Raw genomic sequence first — 13551 nt, 5'->3', positions numbered from 1 at the left:
TCGCCAGCCAGTTCACCCAGCACCATTTGTTAAATAGGAAATCTTTTCCCCACTGAACGTTTTTAATTGGCTTGTCAAAGATCAAATAATGGTAAGTAGCTGAGTTCATCTCTTGGTTCTCTATTCTGTACCATACATCTACTTCTCAGTTTTTGTGCCAGTACCATGCTGTTTTGATCACTATCGAATTATAGTATAGTCTGAGGTCTGGTAGTGTAATTCCTACTGCTTTTTTTTTTTAATTTCTGAGTAATTTCTTGGCTATTTGAGTTTTTTATGATTCCATATAAAACGAAATATTATTTTTTTGAGATCTTTAAAGTATGACAATAGAGCTTTAATAGGGATTGCATTGAAATTATATATTGCTTTGGGTAATATAGACATTTTAATAATGGGGTCTTACTGTTATTCAGGCAAATCTCAAACCCCTAAGCTCAAGCAATTCTCCCGCCTTAGCCTTCCAGAGGATTTAGGCAATACAGCATTTCTTGAAAGAGAACAAGGTACTCTTTTAAGCACTAATTTTGTGAGTGTTGATGCACATGAATAGGCAATGCCATGACTGCCACTTGGTCAACAGCAACTGTGGCATGCAGTCCCACATTAAAGGGGTAAATATGACAGGGAAGAAAAAGGAGTCTCAGAAAAAATGAAATATGTTTCATATTTCCTGATGACTCCAGGATTATGAGTCACTTTTATGATAAGGTATGGTCCATCCAATAAACAGTTGGTTAGTGTTGCCTAAAATACTACGGTTTCCACCAGCCTAGCACAAAGGACTGTCATATTCATTCAAAGTACTTTAATGAACAGTTACAACAAGCATTCTCAGAAGGGAGGAGCAAAAGATATAATCTTAGCTAATTTGGACTTTCATTGCATTACAATAGGGAAGGCACTATAAAACTTAGACTCCCTTATCCATCTTCCTTCTCCAGCCTTTCAGAACAACCAACTCCAACTTTTCCTTCAAGAAAATTTCACTGCTGTACTAGGATGGAGTCTGATATGTGATTGCTTTCTGCATTCCCCATCTCAAAGCATATCTTGGATTTCAATTATGTCAGCACTAATATTGACCTCTGCTCAATCTCATGGCCTGTGAGTGAAAGAGGGGTTTCAAGCCTGGTCAAGGTTGGTGGTGGATTCTCTAACTCAACTCTAGCTACAAAACACCCGTGAGAGTCATTGAGCCCTGGTTCCCTCACTCAGTAACCATCCATTAGAAATTTTTTAGCTGCAAATAACAGAAAACTCAACTCAAAGTGGCTTTATATTTCTAACACTTATTATCACTCTAAACAAAAATTTCATAGGTAGGCCAACCTCCATGTACCACATATGAGGTCAGACAATTAAGTTCACCAACTCATCCTAGAAAAAGTGCTACCTACCTCATTTTTAAATATCACACAGTCACCTTTGCAGTACTACCCTTGGTAAGTGATGTACTGACACCAATGCCTAGTCCACCCTACAAAGCACCTTCAAGGCAAAGAAGACACTTCATATTCCTCTTAGGAGGAAAGAAACTTCCCAAAATTTCCCAGTGCCTCTACTGAAGACTTTATTGAACAGAATTCAAGACTTTATTGAACAGAATTGAATTTACTTGCCTATGCCTAACAAATCTCTAGTAAGGACATAGGACCGCCATGATTGGCTTAGAGCAGGCAGGACGAACCCACGGGACACAGGGTTAGTGCTGGGGCCTGCCCATCCCAAGGAACGTCATCATGTGGAGAGTGGGTGTCTGAGCCACATCAGGATCCTGTTAGGAGAGGAAGTAAGGCTGTATGAGGAAGATCTTAGTTAGCCAAGGTATCTACTAAGTAAGTAATCTCTCTAAAATACTAACTTCTCTGAGAGATGTCATATTCTAATCATTACTGATGAAAAAATACTCATACTAACAGAGCTCTGCTCAGTCCCTTTTAGGAACAAGTATTTTTGTGCTGTGACAAATTGGGCCCTTCTCCATCTGAATGCTGGTGGCATGAAAAGGCATTAGAAGCTTTTATGTGTTCCTTTTTTTCTTATTGGAGAAACAGCATCGCATATGATTGAATTTATTTCTCAATATATTCCTGTGATAAATATTTTATTCTAAGGACCAAAATGGGAGGGCTTAATTATTGTACATAGGCCAAATCCCCACACATATAAGACTATAAACCCCTCAAGGGAAAAGATGGTGTCTTTTTCATATTTATATAACCTATGAAATTCAGTTCAATAAATAAATGATAAGCTGAATTATTAATCTCATTAATTTTTTCCTGTCTTTATGACAGGTTGAGTTAAGGCTCAAAACTAGGTGTGGCTCATATCCTGTGTGCATTAGCAAAGATCCTTGGGCTTTAAGATACTTTCCTCTTCACAATTCCGATCACAAATATCCCCCAGATGCAGGGAATTTGGGGCTGGAATTTAAGGCTGTTTATGGTCATGAGTTTAGCTGAGGTGTGAAAAAATTACAGTACCTAAGTCAGACAAGCAATGTCTGGAGAGATTCAGAACTTGATCAGGTCTTACCAATCCATGTCCTTTCAGCTTCTCCCATCTAGATGTCTCTTCATTTTTAAGAATTAGTGGGCTGAATAATCCCCGAAGAAGGAGCATCAGAACTTCAACATGTTCAGACAGATGTACGCACAAATAGTTAAATGAAATTCTCTACCTGACCGGATATTTCCCCCTATTTCGCTTTACTATCCTGTTGCCTTATTTAATCTCCCTAGTTAAAAGCTTTATGGTATTTCCCACCCCCCTTCCCTGTGGCCAGTGTTTCAGCCCTTATTCCTTTACTTCTATTCTTATCTCTCTATTCTGACCCCAGCCTGGACATTTGTTATGTCTGAGAAGTCCTTAGATACCAAGGTTATTCAAAGAGTCAAACTGACTCTCCCCAAAACTGAACATTGCTGACTCATGGGATACCACAGGGACTGTAATAGCCGCAGCTGAAATTGCTGTCCAAATAAAGATGCTTAGATAATAGCAGCTATTGAAGAAGACAAAACCCTGTTACAAATCAATTAGCTACCCTTTATTTAAATGATATTCAGTATGGTATTCATGCTGGGAACAGGTAGGATGGTATTTTTCTGAACTGATTTACACAATACTATTATTTATCAGGTAAAGAAAAGAAAATATTGCCAGAGTAAAGAAGCCAAAAAAAAATTTCCAGTCTTAAGGTCATTTTTGTTACCTAATTGTCCCAATGTGTTATTAAATGCTGATCTGAATGCCTGAGAAGGGAGTAATTTAGATTAAGACCTATATATTTCCAAATAGAATAATGGTCAGATGTAATATATGTATTGAATTAATTATTCCAATAGGGCTTTGCAACTTCTAAAGCAACTTCATTTGATCATTAAAACAGCCCTATGGAGAATTTACTAATAGTAGTCCTGTTTTACAGATAGGGAAACTCAGATTCTGAGTTCTGTGCCTTTTCTAAGTTAATATGGTAAAAGGAAGAGCCACAACTTAAATCTAGATTCTTGATTTACTTGTTCCACCGCCCACATTGCTAATCTACATTCATGATGAAAGATACATACAGTCCTTGTTACCTAAACAAACGTAGTAAAATGTGGACCAGGTCACAATGCCGGTGCTTCTTCCTTTATATGGAGCCTGTGGCTTTGCCTTACTGTTTCCCTGTGGTTCAGGGCAAATTAACAATGATGTTCCTTCAGTGACATTTGGGAGAAGCTAATGAATGAGCAATATTCCCAGGGAGACTTGGAAAGTACAATAAGCTCCTAGTTGGCACAGACGATGTTCTCCTGTTGAAGGAGTTAAAGCACTCACCTTTCTCTGAGCTTCACTCATTACACATTCAATAAAGACCTAATTATTTGACCTTCATTCTCTAAATCAAAAGCATGACTCCTTGTCAAAGATAGGGTGGTCTGATCCCTTTTAAAAGCCACACTTTGGGTCAAGTTGCTCTGTTATCTCCAGTTTATAAGGTGAGCGTAGTTTCCACTACCCTTGGCACTCTGTTGGAAATGTGGCCAACTTTTATTCATCCAGAAGCCTCTATTAGAGTCTGAGATAGGCCCCGTTCAGACACTCTTCCTGCCAAGAACTCTAGGCCAAGGTCTATGATGACCAAACAAGACAGCAACTATGATTTTCAAGTCCTATTTAATAATGTTTCTAACAGGAGATGCACTATTGCTTGCATTTGAGGTTTTGACCCATTGGCCTACTCAATAGTCTCTTTTGGGGAGATTTAATAAAGTTTCACATATTCGCAGATGTCTGAAACCTCAATGAAAAGATAATTTGCAGAATTATAAGAGATAGGATTTTCAGATCATATTTATTGTAGGTTTTTAATATACTTCTGCATTCTTCTGAACCAACATAGCAAACAGTATATCAAGCTTATAACTCCATGATGAAGTGGAAGGGTAATGCTCAGAGCTATTGGAAGGAAAATGTAGCATTTAAACCACAGCTATGATAGGTCATTTGGGGGGGGAGGAATGTGGTTTTTAAAAATTACTGAAAATGCATAGGCATTATTATACAGTTGAATGTGGTGGTCAGAGAAAGGCGTGGAGAACTGACTCAGGTATGATACTATTCTGCCCAACTCATCTGCCATGACAATCAAATGTATTTACTTACTGTAGGAAAAAACAAGTTCAACACACATAAAACTTTGATTTATTAATGATTCAGCTATGATGGTACCACCTAAAGGATAATAGTCAGCCTTTCCCACCAGCGGAAATCTTTACTAGGGTGTGGTAAAATAACATTCTCCACGTTGGCTACATGATCTGATCATGGAGACTATTTTAATTGTGTTGTACTTTGGGAGGTAAAATAAATATACGCAGGAATGAAAATAGGACTTGCCTTTGATGGCAAAGATAATTCATTTGGGGGAAATTTCAACTTATACATAAGATATTTTAAAAGGTCATCAGGTTTACCCTGACATTATTTTCATGTATCATTAGTCCTTTACTTTTTTGATATAAAATAATAATGAATGTGTAGTAGTCATGAAGAATGTTGTCAAATAAGGTAGAAATCTGTCTTGTCAAAGACAATAGAACCTCTGTAAGTTGACCACCCAAGAGACTGTAAAAAACTGGTCAACCTACAGAGGTGGTCAACATAAGGAACTAGGCCTACTGTACTGATCTGAACACGTAGTGTATTTCTGATCTGTGACTATTAGGTGAACTTAAGGAGGTGGTCAGTATAGGGAGGTTAACCATGGAGGTTCTACTGTGTGTGTGTATATATATTATATATATATATCCATGTGCCAAGATATATATGTAAAAAGTATTTGTACCTTTTAACCTTCATTCATTCTTTGAAATATTTCTTGAGTTCCTACCATATGCCAAACACTGCTATATGTGCTGGTAATAAAACAAAAAGGAAAAAATCTTAGCCTTCACAAAATTTGTGTTTATTCCAATGGAAAGAGATAGACAATAAACAATTTGAGCAAAATATTTTTGACAAAATTCAAAAATTTACAATGGAAAAAATTGGTCAAATATTTAGTATACAAGATTTATAAATTCTGAATAGAAGACAAATTATTCAATGTAACCCCAGAAGCTAACATAGTGCCTGGCATACACATTCAAGAAATATTTGTTGAATGACTGAACAAATAACAGACTTTATGGTCTCTGTAGATAGCCCTGACATTGTATTTCAACCCCATACTAAGTTTTGTTTTTGTACTTTCTTACTTCCAGAAGAGATTTTTGAAGTAACTTACAACAAAAAGGTAATCAATGTGGCCCAAGCTATGAGGGATGAAATATAGTCATGGTGTATGGCTTTTCTTTTGTTCTTTAACACAGGACATGAACATAGAAGGTGATTGACAGCTTAAATAAAAGAATATTTGATAGCAATTTCTCAAAAGAGATATACATATTTTTACTAGACTTTTAAAAAGGTCTTTATCTCTTAACAACAGCTGAGATACACAGATCCAAGGGTGATTTTGAAAGAAAAGGAAAAAATATTGACCCAATAAAGCACTCCTATGGGCACTAGAGTAATAACCCAATGTTTGTGGCACCCTTTAAAGTTCCAAGAACAGCAAATGATTCTTTCTAGAAGTAGAATATAAACGTCTTAACACAATAACTAAGAACATGACATGAAGGCTATGTTAACCAGTCAGAAGAAAATATTTCAAATGTTATATGAAAACACCACACTGTACCCCATGATTGCATTAATGTACACAGCTATGATTTAATTAAAAAAAAAAAAGTTCAAAGAACAGAACTTAACATAAAGTAGATTCTCAATAAATGTTGACCCTCAGATAAAGTTTATTCAGAGACTATTTCCATAGCATGGTAAATAAGACCATGGAATTAGGAGAAGGGCAGATGCTGTTCTTTTTATTTTGCTTTGTAGAGTTAGAGCATCCTTTTCAGCAGAGGAATTCAGCATCTTAATAAGACTTGATGGAATGATGGCTCCTGTCTATCAGTTTGACGGAGTCCATAGCTCTCAGCAACCCACATGGATGGATGAGAGAAGATACCAGTTGCCTCGCCAGTCACATCAGCCAAAAAAATGCTAACAGCTCAACGGATGTGCCTGATACCAAAAAGGCAATGTAGTGTCAGACAAAACCAAACTCAAATCCCAGTTCTAGTCATTATTTATCCTACTTTGGAAAATCAAGGTAGCAATTTTTTTTTTTATCAATAGAATAATACTACTTTGAAATCATCCCAGTGTTAGGTCCATGAGCTCAATAATGTTTATAATTATTGTTATTGAATGTGGATGGCATCTGGGATATTTTGGAGGCTTGGTTTCTGAGCTCTCATCAGAAAGGAAATGTAGAAAAATCATAGGGTCGGGTGAAAAAAATAGGCCTCACGAGATTTCAGAGTATCCCATCCAGATTTGATCTTTAACAGTCATCTCAAACAGGGGTCAGGTGTTGCTTACCCAGAGGCAAACAATTGAGAAATTCTAGATAGTGTAAAAGGGTATTAAACAGGATAGCTGATAAGCTAGAGTCACAGAAGTCTAGGTAAGCCCAGATCAGCAGAGATCCAGCCCTTCCCTCCCCAACTGTGTGAAAGAGTTCAAGAGATTGTCTTCAACTAGTAGTCCGCACAACTCAATCCCTTCTTTGAGAAAGGTCTGAAAGTTGAAATGGTAAGAAAGAAACCCTGGGCCATGGCTTAAGGGCCCAGGAAATATATGGAGTGGACTTAGGGACTTGCATCAGCAAGGAGTCGCTTCCTTTACCTCCTTCCTTCGATTCTTCCCCTCCCTACCTTTCCTTACTTCTTCCCTTCCTTTTCCTTCCTTCTGCTTTCCCTTGTTTCTTTCCCACTTCATTTTACCAGCATCTAAGATAGGGCGCTTTCTTCTTTGTTATTGCTGCTAGACTCTGAATAAGCCAGGTGCTGAAAGATATTGTTCAGGTTTCAGTTTGGTTGGATTAGACCTGATGTATTTTTCATTCTCCCTTTCCGCATAGCCTGATGTAGAAAAGCACAGCATTCAGACGAAAAATACAGGGGTCATCAAGACAAGTTGTCCCATTGGAGAGCAGGAAACTGGACCTGTGATGACTATGAATGAACTCTCTGAGAACCAAATGAAACTCACAGAAATAGAAACCAGATGTAAGCAATCATGAATCCAGGGCACTCCGCTGCCTCAAGTTTATTTTTAGCAGAAATGTTATTGAAGTCTTTTCAGTACTTAATTAATTTTCAAGGATTGCCATTAACCTCCTAGTATAAGACGGGACAAGAAAGTTTTTGCATGTAAGGATTGAGTGGAAAATAAATGACTTTTAAGGAGTTTGCTGTGTGTCTGGTAGGGTGGGGTATTCTACGGTTTTTAGTTTTCTTAGTTTGTCCTAGGAGTAATGACTTTTCCCCCCACACCAGTGTAATCCATCTTTAGATAATAGTGGCTATTTATATATTTAGGATATGTCAACCTTCTCAAGGTTGGGAAGTATCATGGCCTAATATAATATTTGGCTTTCATGTTTGGGTGTAGAACCAGAGGACCAACAGTCTTGTCAGCTAAAATCAACCCAAGATATTACAGTTTGGACATGAACTTGGCCTGCCCAAGCCAGAGGGAATACAAGTACCTTCTTTCAGGCTCTGACTGAAATCATTAATTATGTCAGCAGCTCCAGCGATAGACCTGGAGACACTTTGCACTACTTAGCAAACAAGCTACCTTCTCAACTGTTTAGAAGTCTGGAGAAGATCTTAAAGATCTGTATTCACTGCACTTACACAGCTTTTCCCCTGCAAATCCTCAAACTTTCCTTGATCCTGTGTCTCTTTGGTTTTACCACACCGGGGTTGGAAAGAGATGAGGGAAATATGTGGTGGTGATGCCCAGACTGTGTATTATAGACCTGAAAGTACACCTTGGTGCACCTCGACAATGAAACTCTTTTTAAGACATGGGTTTTTGGAACCGTCTCAAGCACATTTGAGTTCCTGCTCCATTTAAGGCCATCATAGGTCTTTTTAAGAGCAATTTAACGGCTATAGACACGTACATTTTTGCCTATTAAGAACAGCTTTACAAAGAATGTGACCTGTGTTCATAAGACAAAAACATTTTTTATCCTTTCCACAAAAGCAGCTTCCTTTTTTTAACCATTAAAAGTACTTTAGCAGTTCTCTGTATAATTAACAGCTTAGCAGGAGGAGAACTAAAAGAACAAAGTGCAACAGAATTCAGCTAAGGTCATTTTAAATTTTCTTAGCATGAGGACTCCCATGTAACCATCTCACTACATCATAATGCATCAAAAGTTTACATTTCCCCCCCCTTATATGTTGGTCTCTGGGAAAAGAAGCACGAACAAAGTGAAGAGGGAACTATCTTCAGGAGAGTATATAAAACTTCTATGCTTATAATACTTTTATGCTTATTATAGTAATAATATTGAGTCTATAATACTTTTATGCTTATCGCAGTAGGCATAGGGACAGAGATTTTTGAGGTTAAATGAGACACAGGATGCCTCCAAATCTATTATTTTTTTTTTAAAGAATATGCTTTACAAAAGGTTCCCAGCAACAGATCAAAGGGCTTTCTATATGACTTTTGAAAAAGAGATCTAAAATAATTGAAAATATGCTTTCACCTCTCAAAGGTGAGGAGGCAGATACAAAAGCTACAATTTGATTCCAAAAATATCTTGAGAGGACGTACTCTGGGTTCATGACAGTGTTGGGCGCATTGAGAGGGTGAGCAGAATACAAACAAGAGACCAATGAGGTCTTGATTGTTTTTAGCTCATGGACAGTTTTACCAATTGAATGCTTTCCTCTTGAGAAAGGGGTAGGGGAGTCTAACAGCTTTAAGAGCTGTTGGTGGAATGGATTCTTACTCTGCCTAATAAATGTATTGAATTTAATGGGGGAAGGGGAATGAAAGCTTAGAAATTTAGTAACAAGCCATTGGAGAACAATTTCTTTAAAAAAGAAGAAAATGAAGGAAATTAGATGGTACTTTATAGGGAACTCTTGATTAGTATCTAGAGTATCTTGATTAGTACCTAGTAACCAATACTACGTTAACAAGAGAGAGTAAAAACACACACAGAAAGCACCCTAAGTTGTATAAGCAGATAAAATATAAGAGAATGACATCTAAGTATGTCATTAGATCTTTCTCCTTTCATAGAAAGGAGGGTAAAGAGATGCACCAGGAAAGGCCAGCAACCAAACAATTCATAGAACAAAATTAAACTTGGACATTGAAAAATAATAATAAAATATTATCGTACTGGTTTATTTTTTACTTTTCAAGGAACTGGGTAAACATTCCAACCTATTTCATTTATTTTTGTGAACAGATAGATAGGGGAAAAGTAAAATATTTTATATCAATTTTATTGACTTGGGAACATATTTAGAAGAATTTATAGGAATATTCTATTTCTCCCCACTATTTTTTATGTTATAGATCCAGAAACTGAGAGCAAGAAAAACAAATAAAAATTATTGAATCATAATTCTTTCTGTTTAGTATCAGGCCTTCCCAAAGTTATTTATAGGTACACACACACTTTTTTAAAGTATCACACCGCAGTGAGAAGGCACGGTAAAAGCAGGAAAGATGTGTTCCAATCTGATTATCTTGTACAGGAATTAATAAAAGTTTCGCTTACTCTCTCACGTACTGGATGCTAATTAGACACATTACACAGAATACAAATAAGAATTATAAATGTTTTACAATATTTTGTAGTTTTGTGGTATTTAAGGTTATTCAGATGGAGATCAGATAGAACTAAGTCTGAAAATGCCAGAAGAAATGAAGGGACAAAAAGATAAAAGGTGGTGACAATTAAAAAGGCCAATCATCTTTTGCCTTAAACATGTACAAAAGCTCAATTATGTTTGCAAACATCTTTTCATAAGGATGTGTCACAGGAACTGGGCAGAACAGTGCACCTATAAGGAAACTCCTAGGGCAATTTTTCTCCTTTTCTTCACAGAGCAATCAGATACTGCTCAGGATTCTGGTGAATAATGAAGTTGCTCCTCTGAACAATAATCGGTTACAAATGTCCCCACCGTCCCTAGGAAAGGATCTGGCCCAGATCCCTGAGATAAAGGACAATCTTTGGTACCAGTTTCCCCTCTCCATAGAAGTGGGCACTGGGGACATAGCGCTCTGTGCCAAGGCAGTGGTCAATTCGTGGATACTTTTCACAAACGGGAAACGCATATCTAGGTCACTGACTTGCTCCTTCCTTGCTCTTTAGAGAACCGAACCTTAGGGAAGGGATGGAAGCTGCTGTGGCGGATGGAGGTTTCTCAAACATGTGAATGGCTGCTATGGGGGAAAGACACCTTCAGGAAGGCGCTAGGAGAAAACCCACAATTTGGACTCAGGAGTTTTTCCGTCTACCTCTGGAATACGGCCTTGGTGCGCGAGCGCATCCCGGAGTTGTGCAAACGAACACGTCCAGCGTCGTGCCCGGCGCCCACGGGCTGAGGCGCCGGCGGGCTGGGGCTCCGGGCCGCGGCCCTCGGGTGGGGTGGGCGGGGGTGGGGTCTGCGCCCGGCCAGCGCTGCCCAACACGCACGTCAAGGAGTCTTAACCACCATGGACAGCTCACTGGCTTCCCCCAGCCAGCTGCGCGCAATTCACAAACTCCATAGGAGCCACCAGCAAGGTTGATTTCTAAGCCTGGAGAGATGCCCTGTGTTCCACGGTCTACACCCCCGGCCATCGCCTCCTGCAACCCGAGCAGCTACATACAGACCGGGCGGGTTCAGGGATTAATAAGAGTCTCCTCGCCCTCAAATCAGTCCTTTAAGGTGCCATCGGAGTCTAAGAATCCAACGGAGAGAGTTGGCAGACACAATTTCGTTCCACGTCCCTTCATTTCCTTTCCTCTCCCTCACTGGCCTTGGCTTTGCGGATCGTGTCAAATGAAATAAAACGGACCGGACCCGGGGGGCTCTGGCAGCGCCGGGGTTCGTGGGCGCTGGGTCAGGGCACTGGGACAGAGCTAGTCCCCGGGCTCCGGAAGGAGGGGAGTCTTCCCTCCACGCCCCAAGCGTACCGGACAGGGCCGGGCTGGGCGGGGGTACGTCTGCCTCGCCCTTCTCTCCCTTCATCCCCAACCGGGAATTGATCGTCACCGTCTGCCGAGGGTTTATCTCATGTTTGAGTCATAAACTGACCTGGAGGGAGAAGGAAGGGCAGGGAGAGCCCCGCTCAGAGGAAGTTCGCGCTGGCCCACGGATCCTGTCCTCGGGTCACGCTGTTCCCTCACCCCCAGCCAGATGCGGGGCTGTCCCGGGAGGAGGGGCGCACACTGGGCCAGCGACTCCGAAATACCCGGGTTCTACACACCCGCCGCGGCCAGATAGGACCCAGAGAGAAGGCCTCGATGATACTGCTCTGGGCACACCGCGGATTCCGTGCAGCAATCAGGAGTCCAGATTCTTTAGGGAAGGGAAGCCCAAGGTGATGGGAGAAATGTCTCTTAAAAGGCTAAGAGGCTCCAGGCCTCTGAAGTTTCCATCAAGCCTAAGATTGTAGGGAGCCAAGCCTGCCCCCTGCCTGTGGATGGTCTCCCCAGTGAGCACCCCCGCTTCTGTCGCAGGAGGTGGGGGTGGGGCTGATAAAGATCATCCTGTCCTCCTAACGCCTGTCTTAACACCCCAGACCCTACCCTCAGAGGCTGGCCTCTCCTTGCCGCACGGAGAGTGTATCAGGGAGACTCCAGAGAACTCTCAAACTTGCTCTTCCCAGGCTATTTTTGACAAAAATTCCAGATAAAGCAGACAGAGTCCAAAGACACAGTAACCCCCAGCTCAGAGTGATGTAGACGCGTGGCCGCATCTAAGTGTGGGTGGCTGAATGCTTTCCTGCCTGAGGGGATGGGCACCCCAGGCCCAGAGCTGCCTTAGAAAGGGACTGCAAGCTGGTCAGTGTTACAGGGGTGGAGAAGGGTGTTAGGAAGGTAAAAGGCCTCCAGGGTGGCAACATCCAGGCAACACCTTTCAGGGAGCCCTGGCTCAAAGTTTAAGAAAGAACTAGTCCATCTACAGGGGAGCTGGGCTGTGTTCAGAGATGGGTTTCAGGTTGAGGGGTTGTTGTCAGAGCCAAGAGGGCCTTGGAACTCTCTGTAGTCTCACACAAGTCCAGCACTGCAGACTTCAGGGAGCCAAGCACTTGACCTAGCACGGGCATAGAGGCACCAGTCCAGGAGATCAGAACCTAGACATTGCATATTCTCTCTATCTCTCTTACAATCATCATCATCATTGTCCCTAGAGAGAAGACTCCTTTGATATGTTTCCATGGTGATGAGCTTGGGAGACACACAAGGGCTTGACCTTGGAGAACTGGTCCCTAGGACCCCCATTTTCTAAAGACCTTCTCATTTCACCTTGCCTTGAGCTCTTTGGAAAACTGCCTCCCTGTTGGACATCCTGGTTCTGTTTGGGGGAAGCTGAACATTGCCCAGGAAGTAGGAAAGGGTGAGGATGGGTGTGAGGCCAGTTTTTCCAATGGGAGAAGCCCATCACCCTGAGGCAACTCCTCCAGACAGTAGCAGCCACTATACTCCTGGAGAAGACAGTCTCTGTTTGAGTCTTATCCTTTCCTGTCCTTATTTTGGGTTTAAAGGCATTACACCCTTTTTTTCTTTTCTGCTACACCACGGTCAGCTGGCAACAGCTCCCTCTCAAGTCTTGGTCCAGGCAAGCCACGTTCTGATGGAATCAAATGACAACATTACTTGAGCTGATTATGCAACTTCTCTATGTAAACATGGAAAGAGTTTGGAGAAAAGATGAGTTTAGTCATTTGGTTTCAGAGGATTTTAGAGATAACACTTGGAGCTACAGATTGGCAAATGCTAAATCTGGATGCTTACTTACTGGTAACAAGAGAATTCCTGAGCCCAGGTGCACTCCTTAAAAAGCTGTATATACTTATTTGGTTTGTAATGTTTATGTGTTTGTTGTTCGGGCCAAGGAGGAAAGAAAGGAGAAA

The sequence above is a fragment of the Otolemur garnettii genome, unplaced genomic scaffold (assembly GCF_000181295.1).
Source record: "Otolemur garnettii isolate 467f Iridium unplaced genomic scaffold, OtoGar3 scaffold00057, whole genome shotgun sequence".
Classification (NCBI taxonomy): Eukaryota; Metazoa; Chordata; class Mammalia; order Primates; family Galagidae; genus Otolemur; species Otolemur garnettii.
Note: the sequence above shows the minus strand (reverse complement) of the source record.